The sequence below is a fragment of the Camponotus vicinus genome, unplaced genomic scaffold (genome assembly GCF_025532165.1).
Source record: "Camponotus vicinus isolate PSW18456_S1 unplaced genomic scaffold, iyCamVici1.0 SCAF_4, whole genome shotgun sequence".
In the NCBI taxonomy this organism is placed as follows: Eukaryota; Metazoa; Arthropoda; class Insecta; order Hymenoptera; family Formicidae; genus Camponotus; species Camponotus vicinus.
In genome coordinates, this window is record NW_028141976.1 from 21,193,613 (window position 1) to 21,206,650 (window position 13,038).

The following is a 13,038-nucleotide window of genomic DNA, read 5'->3' on the forward strand; positions in this document are numbered from 1 at the left end:
AACTATCGCGAAGGTTAGTTCGAATTTCGCGTCATATTATGATATATATACGGACGTATATATTATATATTATAAGTATTGTATTGTTATATTAAGAGCAGTGATAAAAAATATATATCAATTATTAAATATAAATTGTATCGCGTTTGTGTTAACAATTGGTGATAAGAATTATAATTAATTTTTCGTATTTCTCCTTGATGTATGATGTAGTATCAATTCGAAATTCCGGATATTACGTGAGTATCGTGAAGAAAGTCGACACGTTCGGCCGTCTCCGTCTACAGCGTATTGCGTGCGATCATTTACGGGTCATTATGTTTGTGGCGCGGATATATTAGCGATGAAATATATCGCGAGTCAAACGGAATCAGTTAATCGTTGTAATTAATACTGTGATCGTTACAATCATAATTAAATGGCATCTCATCCGAGTTCAAATTAATGAGTATAAATATTTACAATTGAACGTGTAGTACCGAGAGTGCCGACAAAATATCGGACGATGAATATTACGTATTATACGTAAATATACTATTTCGCATTGATAATAGATTTTAAAGTAAGACTGTGTGTGTGAATTATTTTTATTTCAATCTATTAAATTCGAAAACGCGATAGCAAGTGTGTTTTGACAATTGAAAGTTATCGGCCGCTATGTTTTGTCCTTGACTCGCGTAGTTACAAATCGACAGCGCACTTCTCGCAGTTTCGCGAATCTTCCGACGACGTCGTATCGGTCCATATTTTACGCGCATTTTTCTCGTTAAGCTCCAGTCTTGTGGACAATTAATCAACAGCATTGTGTTATTATACTTCGCGGCATATTTTTCGTTATACATATATTCGTCTAAAGGACGTTGAACGTATGACTGGAGTATTGTGTAAAGTGCCGGGTATCGAGATTGAGGTTAAGACGCCATCGAATCGGTCTGTGTTTTATTCGCGCTCTTTTCGTCGAGTATGAATCTGTGTGTGAATTATTTTAATCTATTAAATTCGAAAACGCGACAGCCAGTGTGTTTTGATAATCGAAGCCGGTATGTTTTGTCCTTGACTCGTGTAGTTACAAATCGACAACACACTTCTCGCAGTTTCAGCGAATCTTTCGACGATGTCGGATCGGTCCGTATTTTACGCACATTTTTCTCGTTAAGCTCCAGTCTTATGGACAATTAATCAACAGCATTGTGTGTTATTATACTTCGCGGCATATTTTGCGTTATATATCGTCTAAAGGACGTTGGACGTATGAGAGTACTGTGTAAAATGCCGGGTATCGAGATTGAGATTAAGACGCTATCGAATCGATCTGTTTTACGCGCGCTCTTTTCGTCGAGTATGAATCTTGCGAGTGACGGAGCATCCGCAGCATTGAGTGATTATGTTTCGTGTTATTTGCTCGTCCAAAGTATATCATGTGTCATACAATACGGGAGTGTTTTATGTGAAGTGACGGACAATTGAAATTAATTAGAGTGCCATCGGAAGCTTTCTTAAGGACTTTCCCTTTGCCAGTGCGAGGATCCAAAGGATTCAACATGTTGAGACGACAAAGATGGCGACAAATCCGGTGAGTAAATTTTCAGTTATTATGTTCGCTTATAATTAATATTTATTTAGCATGCGTTTAAATATGATCCTTGTGTATATCGTATCATTAAATTCAGTATTTTCTTTATCGAGATCGAATTCCGTACGTTAGCATCGGTAACATTGAGCAATTGGTATATTTCGCATTATTCATTCATTTAAAGTATCTTGTCCCGAGGGTGTAACCGAAGTGTCGAATAATTGACCGGCTGTAAATGATACATGAACATGTAACACAGGAGATGCGTATCAAAATTATATATTAAATACATAATGCGCACATACCTTTCTCATGATACGATAATACAATATCTTTGCTGTTGATATATATATATATATATATATATATATATATATATATATATTGCTATTGAATTTATTCTATAAAACTCAATCTATATTATATTTATACGCATGTCAATTTATTCAAATTGCCATATTTATTCACTGTTTTAACGTCGTAAATAACGGAGCATTCTGCTACATTATCCTTGGCGATTCGTATGTAAATTATACGAGAAAATGATACTATGTTATTCGGATTAAGTTTTTTCTTAGGGCAATCCGCATATAGAATATGTGCGCGCGTGCACATCGTCTCGTCTGTCTTGTCGTTTGGATGTAGAAGTCCGTAAAAACGGATGTGACGCGAGAATACAGGGACAGAGGTTCACCATGGAAACAGGGACGCGAGATGCGAGTAAGAAGGGTGACCATAGAGGAAATGGCCCCGACGTAGGGACGATGACGATGTAGGGTGCGCGCGCGCGCAAAGGGGGGTTTCGACAATTTTTTACAATTCGCTTCGCGGCGACATATGCCCCTTAATTCTTGAGGATTAAGGAGGTATAAAGTTTATAAGGATTTACGACCGCCGCGTATACGTACGTCGAAGTTCACGTGTATTCATGTACACGTAACTCGCGGGGGTTACACATGGCGGCAGCAATGCAATAAAAACGAGATCGTGAGTCGTTCATTGTGCCCCGGTTACATTTCATTCCGCGCGTATGCAGGGGAGAAAAAGTAACAAAACATCGCCGACGATGACGCGTTAGACTCGTTACTAATACCGCAAATGATGTAAAACAATGGATATTTATTTATGGGATAAAGGATGGAGAGAGGAACGCGAGAAAGGGAGGAGGGAGACGGTACAAGCAAACGTTGGGTGTAATACGTGCAAGTGTTATAAAATGTTGAGAATTTTACGTATTTTCAATCATACAATATGGAACATCCTATATCGTTGCGAATATTTTCATAAATTCTGTATGACGCGAGCTTTGTTATTTGATATTTTATAGCAGACTGTGGATTTATTGAACACTTTGATTACTCGATGATATTCTCCATATTCGCGATGTTATAATAAATATTAAACATTGTTTTTTCTTAAAAATCAGACATTAATAATCGTTATGTAAATACACGTGTAAGTAATCGTTATTTATTCCAAGATCACAGTACACGTAGCCCACGATTTGTTTGCATGCAGGATTTGTAGCTATGCTTGCAAGTTACATTGCGTGTTACACGTGGTTCGAAAACAGAACTAATCTAATGTACAAGAATGTTGTACAAACGAATGAATACAGTCTGACTAATTTAAAATCTTTTCACTGATTTTAAGCTATGTTTTAAATTTGTTTACCTGTAAATATTTTTCAGCATTTTTTTCAGCATAAATAAGAATTTTGTCTTGATAAAAAAGTTAAGGATTTAACTCTCGGAAGATTTCGATAATGCTATTCTCAATTTAACAAGTTTTTTTCGTAAATAGGAAAAGAAAACGCGCGTTGGCGTGGTCGGTTTCTCCAACTCTTTTCTTTCCTAAACTCGTGCGATAAATGTCGGTTTATTGGCTGCTAAATCGCAGCACGTATAAGTCTACATGGTGGCGTTGAGCGAAGGAACCGAGTCGCGTAACCTTTAGCTAACATTTAGAGTGGAGAAAAAGTTTGGTGCGCGCTAAAGATATATAAAGGGGGAGCGCGCCATTGCCGAAGCGCACACTACCGGGAACTCTTTTATTTGACTTCGAATTAGCCGACTCGATGCGGTTTAAGAATGGACGGTACAGAGCACCGGCCGCTTCCAGGTTCGTGCTTTGTTTAGAAATCGCACACTTGTACCACCTCCGCCGCCGCGCGCACTAACTTATTCCCCGCGTTACTGTAATTGGATCAGCGAGAATTACAGGGAAGCTCGCTTTTAGACCTTCCAAAGGTGGTAAAGCGTTGCACAAAATACATCCCGATGCGCGTTTCGACTACGGTGAATGGCCACTGTATTTACTTAATTCGGAATAGCGGTGATTTAATTTTTCGACATTCGCAGAGATAGAGATAGAGATAGGGAGTGAAAAGAATGACGACGAGGTATTTTACAGATAAACGGATTTAACATAGTCCATGGAAATAATATGTTAATATATTTATGTTACACTGTACTATGAATGGAGTTTCTCATTACTAGTAGTATTTGATAAAAAATTTAGAATTTTTAAATATGTAGGTATTTTAAATTTAATGTTTTATTTGTAGAAATTGATATTTATTTATAGTATATTATTCACCGGTTTCTATAAATATAAAAAAATCTATCGTTTTTCACTTTTTAACTGAAAAATAATTAATACAAATCATATTCTTATACTTTATAGAAAAATTATATACCATATCTCTTTTTTATAAAAGCCAAGTTGCAATAAGTTGTTGAAACTGCTTTACATATGTTTTGTAAGTTATATGAATAACAACATTCCATTTTCAACTTTGCAACATTTATATCTTGCCTTATTTTGCATTCAAGTTGACTAGATGAATAAATTATACATATTTTCTGTGTCTCTACTGTCAGATAAATTTCAAATTGACTAAATGAATAAATTGTATATATTTTCAACTACTGTCAGCTAAATTTATTCAAATCGAAATTTCCGCATCGTGCGATTCTAACACAACCACCTATTGCTGGTTCACGCATACAATTTCCAACCAGGAATAAAATCACGCGAGATTTAATTCCGATCGGCAAATTTACAAAGATTAATGCGCGGCTGTATTTAATAGAGCGATTTGATTTCTGCAATATACCGCGCCGTCTCTATAATAATGACTAGCGAAATAAATATACATCATTGCCGAAGGGGCGTATTATGCGTAAAAATCTCGCGATGTGTAAAATATTTCGCTAAATATTCGCGAGGGAAGACAACCGCACGGATAAAAACGTATGCGCACCCATTTGCGTGCGCATGCGTGTGCGTGTGTGTGCGTGGCGCGCGCGTCCCATACGCACCCGAGCCAGATATGTACGTTCGCTGTTGATTGAATGTGATTGTCGTGATGGAAGAAATTTCACGAGATACGTCACACCAGTACGAGCGCGAGCGGGATGAATATGAATGAAACGGGTTTCCGGTCTGGCTGAGCCCGAACCAGTTTTACATTTGCATCCGTATTTGTCGAACGCGAGGGGTGAGTAATAAAGGCAGTCTAATTTTCTCCTCTTTTTCGGTAGCTTTGCATGGTACACACCTCCCCCTAGCGATGTTTCGCTCGGTAGAGGCACACATCGACATGGCGCGAAAAAAAAAGAGGACGCCTAGCAACCGTTTTTCAATCGTCGGTGTCGGGCCGCTTGTGAGTGCCACGTACTCTTTTAAATATGTTACAATAAATTACGTCTCCGTACGTGCGCGTGTACGTCACGGGAACGCACGTCTTTTCCCAGCGCATTACCGAATGCGTGCTGGCACGTGGAACACATTTAAATGCGTTATAAGCGTGTGAAATTTCATCAAAATTCCTTCGCGGCTCCGACCAATTTTTGCTAAGTTTCGTTATTTATGACATCTGATCTAATGTAGATATGAGCAAATGCGTATATGATATATGTATATCAAAAGTCAATGAATTAATTTGTGTAAATAAGTAATATAAATTAAAATTATTATGAAATATTTTAAAAAGTTTCGAAGAAAACTCTGTTATTATAATAATATATGCGCTATGACGTGTGTATCATTAACCGACATAAATTTCTCGTATAGATTTGATGTTTTTTTTTCTTCTTTTCTTTTTGTTGTCAATCGTGAAATCGTTTTACTACTTATTTTGCTTCTCAATAGTGCATTTGATGCAACTGGGCACTTATCCGCATGTGAATGCCTCGCACTTTGCTCCGCGCGCTAGATAACCGATCGTTTTCCATTTTGATATCCTCTTACACGACGCTCATCTCATATACGACAATGAGTACGAGTATCTAACCGGCTCTTCTAATGTCAACAAAGCAACGCCGTTTCAAGCGCGCGTCCGCCGATCCTTTGGTGTTAAAATATCGCGTTACGAGAGGCAGATGTTGGCCGGGAAATTCCGCGAGCAGAGTTACCTGGCGTTGCGCGCGTATAATCGCCGGAGCAAGCAATCTGTACACGGCAAACGTGGTTTACGCGTAATCAGGACACGTTACAGTCGCGTTTGCCACGACAAAACAACCCAGCTTAGACGTTTTCGTGAAAATAGCTATCAAAAAGTCGTATCGTTCAAAGCACTAAAAGCACGGAATTCTCTCCGAAACATGCAAAATACAAACCAAAGTCGATTAAATAAAATCTACATGGTTGAAATTTTTATAAAAGCAATCATACAAACGCTATCTGATGCAATCGTTTTCTTACATTCATGCATCATTTTGTTAATTAAAAAAAATGTAATATTTCATTAAAAGTATATATAAATGTAAATATTTCATCGGATAATATTACTTTATTTGTGTAAAAAAAAAACACTATTTGAAATTTATAATTATTTTATAAAATAATTATTAAAAATGAAATTCACACAATTCATAATGTAGTTATTAAAGATGAAATAATAACGTAAATAAAATTAAATCAATGATTAACATTATAGAATTTACAATAATTAATGAAGTGAAAAATTAATAAAGCCAGTACAATATTTATACTCACGTCACGCGCTACATAAAAAATAGCGAAATAGATAAAATCATTTTCAAACGTATGCGTGCAGTAATAAATTTCAGATAATTATTGTCAGATACACGCGTTTATCTGTGTATTACAACATTACGAATTTATTTATAAATGAATTTATTGCGATATTTTAATTTTTTTGACTTTATAAATTAACGTAAAAATTGTTATGATCGCAAAAAATATTTTATGTTATATGAATTAATTAGTTTTCATAAATATCATATTCAAATATCCTTTATTTTTTGATATCATACACTTTAAGTATTTAATTATTTATGCATAATATATTTTATAATTTTGTTTCATATCAATTTGGTTAACTGAGAGTAAAATATTAAACTGCAATTAATTGTTACAAAGTTTGGAGAAATGAAAAATTAATATTTTATTATTCATAATTATCAAAGTTACTATTTATTTATTTTTTTAATCCGATAGATTTATTTTTCTGATTGATTATTTTGATTGACATTCTCGTATTTAGCTTTAAAAGTACTCGAGCTTTATCTCGATATCGTTTGGCATATTGATCTCACGTTCTCGCAATGTGCAATTTCTTTGCAATAATATCCGAAAGTTCTCTCCGCAACGTGAATCCCGTTGGACATCTGGAAAGATTGATAAAGCTCCGTAGTGAACGTACGGCTGGAGTAAAGTTGGTAACGAATTGGTAGACAATATTTGGGGGAGGGCGATGCACGTGCAGACTGATATCCATCTTTTACGACAACGTTCAGATTCAATTTGCTTCTCAATATCAACCAACTCGTACTGTTTGGCCCGATCTAGATTCGATATCTCTATTTGCCTCTCTTTCTTTATCTCTTCTCGCGCTTTTTCTCCGTTCTTCTCTGGATAACTTAGTCGCTCTGGTTTATAGGATACCGGCCTCTACCGCGTTGTTGCAATATATTTCTGCAACTTAGAAATATTACATCGAGATCGGAAGGATATCGATGGAAAGCATGAAGAATACGAAGTAGATAATATTTGCTTTCTATACTTATTTCTGGAGAATAGACACCATAAATGCACCATATAAATAATCATTGTTGCATATCACAAAGAGAGATATTTAAATTTACAAAAATCAAACGTCTGATGTATCCGTCTGCAAATATAATTGTCATATAATTGTAATTTCATAATATATATTTTTTATAAAATTCAATATATTATAAATGTCTACGGTCGTACGTTCGCACGGTTGATAAAATACATTTAATATATTGATACATCGTTTAAGGCAAGAGACAGTATTAGGTATATCGCAAATATCGAACGACGTGGATACATACGGTAATGTCGCCGTCACATTTATATCCGTCGCGGATATGTTTTTGTAATAGACAAAACTAATGATGATTGAAGTGTAAGAAAATTGCGGCATCCCCGAGTGTGGAATGAAGCGATGGAAATGGAGAAAAGTAGCGAGATAAGCGTTGAATGTAAATCTCGATTTAATGAAAAACTTTCAACGGATATAAAAAAGGCTTTCTGTTCTATATATATATAAAACCACTTCGTTCTGCTGCCATCCTCGTAGCTCTTTCGACAGGCTGTGAATGGCAGGTACATATCTCTCTATTCCGCTTTACCCTTCGTCCGCTGAAAGCGGACCGTGGAAAATGGCTCATTAGTATTCAGGTGAAAAACGGACAGGCTGAATCGTACAATGTATAGATTATTGACACCTGCCGGCCGATCTTTAGCGCCGAATTTCGATCTATAGAGCTGGTCAACGCAGGAACAAGATGAACTAAATTCGTGTCGCGAATTTGGCATACACGTTGATATTTCGCCGCGTATATATTCCGTAGCAATTTTGCATGCGTCACAAATTACCGTGAGAGAAGAGAAATATAATTTTGATCCATAGCCAGAGGTGGAATCTGAAACAATCTCTATTAAATGGATTCGCAGCGCTGCTGGAAAAATCGCGCGTTAATGAACATTCGTGTGAGGAATTATAAATTACGACGTGGCGTTTCATAGTCCATCAATTATGCTAACACGAAAGTTCAAAGACTTTTCCACACAAGAGCATGGACGCGCATGAAATCCTGTTTAATTCGCGCTATCGATTCTCTCTTGCTTATCTTCTTAACTTTATAGTTGGCACGGTGTGCGTCCTTTCCCCCTGTTGCATTATCCAAAACAGATATGCGCGGAGGCTCACCCTTGTCGGATACTGCAAAATTATCCCGCCGCGTCTTCTGCAATAGCGATATGGTGCTACAATAGAACGATCAGCCAGCCGATCGGCATAACCCCTTGAAATTCCACGCTCCCTTCCTAATTTCGATTCCAGAGGGAGACGTTGACATTGACATGCCCTCGCGCATAATGCTCCCGTCCTGTTTTATTTAGGCGATGGTAGCGCATCGCGTGCAACGTACTATTACAGTGCCAGAAGCCATGAACCGAAATTGCCCCCGTTTCGATTCGCGAATGTCGCGCGTGCGTCGCGATCTTAAGTTAATAATCACATTCAATTATCGTACAACGTAAATTAAAATTAACTCGATTGCGTGCTTTTAATAAGTTGGCGGTACCGCTCTATGACGTACAATAACATCTCACGGGTCACCGGTCGAGCCGCAACTTTTATCCAACCAATTACCTCACGTAAATATTAATAATGCAATTTGGTTTTATATTCCATTAACAGTGTCGTGTAATTTTAATGAAATCAAGAAAGATTTCTAATAGAGTACTGTATCGAAATTTGTCACTAATGTGTGCATTATAGAATTGCGTTCATTATAGAATAGATAACAATAGAATAATAGAATGCTATTTTATAATATAGCTTTAATTTATACAAAATCTCAACTAGAAATATATTTCTTATACACATTATAATTTTAATCACTCACGCAAATCAGGTGCATTCATTCAGCGACAATCCGCTTCCGCGGCTTCATTTTCGCGAGACCATTTTATGATCGCATTTAGCTGCTCAAATTATAGCAGCTCCGCCGCGCGTAATCGTTGCCGACGTCGCACGATAACGTGACGATTTAAAAAGTTCGATTAAATATAAACTAGCCGGCAAAGATAATTATGGGATCGGTGACCCAGAAAATGCTCTCGCGAGATATCGCGAGATTTTTTTCCGCAAACAAGCCGTCCCCCATCGCGCTCCTTCTCCTCCTTAAATCTTAATAATATCGTCGTATTTCTCTCGGAATGTCGGATCGGCGCACGCAATTTCTACGGCGTTTAACTGCTAAGCACTTCGCCTCGAGTAGCGGCTTACGCATTTACGATTTGAATGCGAGATGTAGGAAGAGCAACGCACCAGTAACGAGAGAGGAAATAGATAGGATAAAGATAGGTGAGGAGAGGCGGAGAAAGTGTACGGCAATCTACTTCGCTCCATTCAATCAGCTATCGATTTCTTCGATTTATTGGCCGGTTTAGGAGAAGACGTATGGACGGTACCGCCGTCGGCTGTCGTTACTTTGGTTTAGGGGATGACCGCCCATATTTTCATCCCTCGGTCCCATCCTACCTTCTCCTTCCGCACCCGTGCGGCTCGCGCGTGTATGTATATCTACACATATAGAGATATCTTGCATTCGCGAACTGTCCGATCGGTTTTACGTGCGAAGCAACGACCGACTTTTCGAACCCAGCGGAAACTCGCTGACGGCGGCCTTTCATCGCAGAGATCTCTCCCTCGCTTTTTCGTTTTTTTCTTCCTTTTTCTTGCTCTCTCTCTCTTTTTTTCTTATCGCGGAAGTTTTTAGAAAGTCAACGAGGCGACGGAATTTACGTATCGACGTGTATGCCCCCGATAGTTACCAGCCGGGAATTTCTCGAATCCGCGATGGGAAACGAAACGACACCGACTGCTCTACATAATGCAGCTCGCACGACACGTCCATTCCCCGAGCGGATCGATCCGCTCGATAAGGTATCGACGAATAACGTTGCGTGACATGACAAGTCTCCCGGCAGCAGAATATATGGATGAGCTACGAAAATAGAATAAACGAAATTGCGCGTGCATACCTAATGCGCGACATGCGCTGTATAAAAAGTTCGGCGAACGAACGCAAGCATTTAATGGTTAAATCAATATTAGCGTCCCATTTTATCATTCCATTCTTAGTTATATTATCTGTCACTGAAAAATCATAGAATCTCTTCAATTATTCGTGTAATACAAATATTGTCTCGATATGCGATTTACGGAATGCATATTTTCTACATACCAACAATTTATCATTATATTCCTTGTCATCTAATACGCGTATCTGCGATCGTGATTTCGAGAATACAGTTATATGATGGCCGTCTCGCTAAGCGTAACGTGACAAATGAATGGATTCGTATTATCGGTAATTACATCGGGATTAACAATGGTTGGCATTAATCTCGACGTAAATACATTTCGATACTTTGAAACGTTAAATACTCATTGGGCCTTAATGACGGATCAATGCGTGAGTGTAATCTATTTATGAAAATTGCGAGCGCGCCATGCGCTTGGACGCGAATTGCAAACTGTAAAGTGTTGTAAACGATCTGCGCGTTATATCGTGCAATCGCACGCACGAGCTCCGATTTTACGACAAAATTAAAGGTTTTAATAATTGATAATCGATTTTTAACCGACAATTTTCCCAATAGTTCAATTCTTATACGAATGAATGATGTATTTTTTACAGCGAATGATTCAATTACACTTTTTGATCAACAACATTTGTAGGAAAGCACAATTATAATATCATTAATATTATATTTATAAAGATGACGTGCACAAGCGCGCATGTACACACACACACATACATACATACATACACAACTAAAATAGCTTTGTGATAGCAAATATATATAAATTCGATAAATTTTCAATAAACGATTCCAGATAATAGTTTTATTCTATACAGTTTCGACCGATGCATTAAATCGAAAATATCGTAGTTCTCAAATTCACCGATTGCTTCTTTAATAAAATAACATGAAATATTTTTAGCTCGTTCTATAATCGACTAACACGAATTCATATCTTACAATGCATCGCACCGAACGCGCGTCTCGATAAATCATATTTCCGATTGGCGGAAGTCAATAAAACGACGAGTATAAAAAACGACAATAATACCGGGTGGCACTATTATGACGCGCCAATCTCACAATGCACCCAACTGCATTGTATGACACGACGATGGCATGAGTATTTCGTCGGGTTCCGCGTGGCTGTAATCTCTTTCTAGTGAAATCCTACGGGGCACAAAAGAGAGACAGAGGGATTAGAAGAAAAAGGGAATCGGGGGAGGGAAATTCGTCAGAGAGAGTTTTGTGCCGCGTTGGTCGTATCTCTCTTACGAAACCGTGCAACATCTCGTTTTTTCCGCTACTTTTTTGTAAAATTTTTGCGATACCGCAAGAGAAGTCACTTATTCATACTGCATACAGTATCACAGGAGAAATAGTAAAAAAGTTAATAGTTAGTAAGGTAGTCTTAATGTACTGGAGAACGAATTTTTAAACGAGCTGCATCATAAGACGACGACGTTGCAAACTTGTAGCACTTCTATCATTAAGGAGATTGTATAATCAGATAGTAACTTGCTACTTACCGCGGAGTATGCGGCAGACAGCAGATGATCAAGTATTTTTTTCTTGCAATCTTCCGAAGATGATCATTAATCTTCAAATTGTATTACCGTATTGCGTAATGTTGCTACTCTCGTCGCAACTTCTCCGGAAATCGAGATGATGCTCTGACATAATAACAGGAGAGTAATTAACCCTCGTGCAATCCCTTCGCTTGATTTATATACAAGTTCCAACAGATGTGCATTTTTTCCTAACCACTTTTCAGCAAAATTCAAAACGATCTTTTTAACGAAAGATTGATAGCATGAATTGTGAAGATATATTTAATATATAAAAACCAAAAGTTTTGACGAATTAAGCTTCTCAAAAGTGAAAACATAAACCCACCTTATCTTTCGGTTAATTGGAACTGAATTTTACTTTAGCGGAAATTTAATTTAAAGTTTGATTACCAAGATATTTAATCTCGAAAATTAAAAAGTTGCGGCATGATAGTTTCTCATCAAAGTTCTTCGAAATTTGTCAAGGAGTCTGTCATTAACAGATGTGGTGAACGTATACCCTACGTATACACGCACGTGTTTTTACGTCATTCAAGCATAACCCATCGTATATCGCAAGAGGGAGGTCAGCGAACATCGATTTTTGTACGCACGAGGGACGACAGAAAACAACGTGCGCGGTATTAATGGTCGCAGTTGCAAATGAAACGAAGCTATCGCAGCCTACGTACGATAGGTGTGACAAATGGCGGCAGAGAAGGCGAAGGTGCACGTAACAAAAAGAGAAAACGTATATTCGAACACCGGTGTCGACCAGACGAAAAATAGCGATAAAGATTTCTATCTCCGTGTAATTGTTCA

At 37.6% G+C, this 13,038-nt stretch overlaps 1 protein-coding gene across 11 annotated transcripts in view; it reads left to right on the top strand.

Moving 5' to 3' along the window:
• The window catches only part of Ten-a (Teneurin-a transmembrane protein), a 448,925-nt gene that overhangs the window by 241,172 nt on the left and 194,715 nt on the right, over nucleotides 1–13,038 (top strand). The window contains exon 1 of one of the 11 annotated variants that reach the window (XM_083098489.1): nucleotides 1,315–1,573. The exons of the other annotated variants lie outside the window; for them this stretch is intronic. The gene's annotated coding sequence lies outside the window, so the exon portion shown is untranslated. Of the gene's footprint in view, nucleotides 1–1,314; nucleotides 1,574–13,038 lie in introns of those variants that run through there. 11 annotated transcript variants of the gene reach the window in all.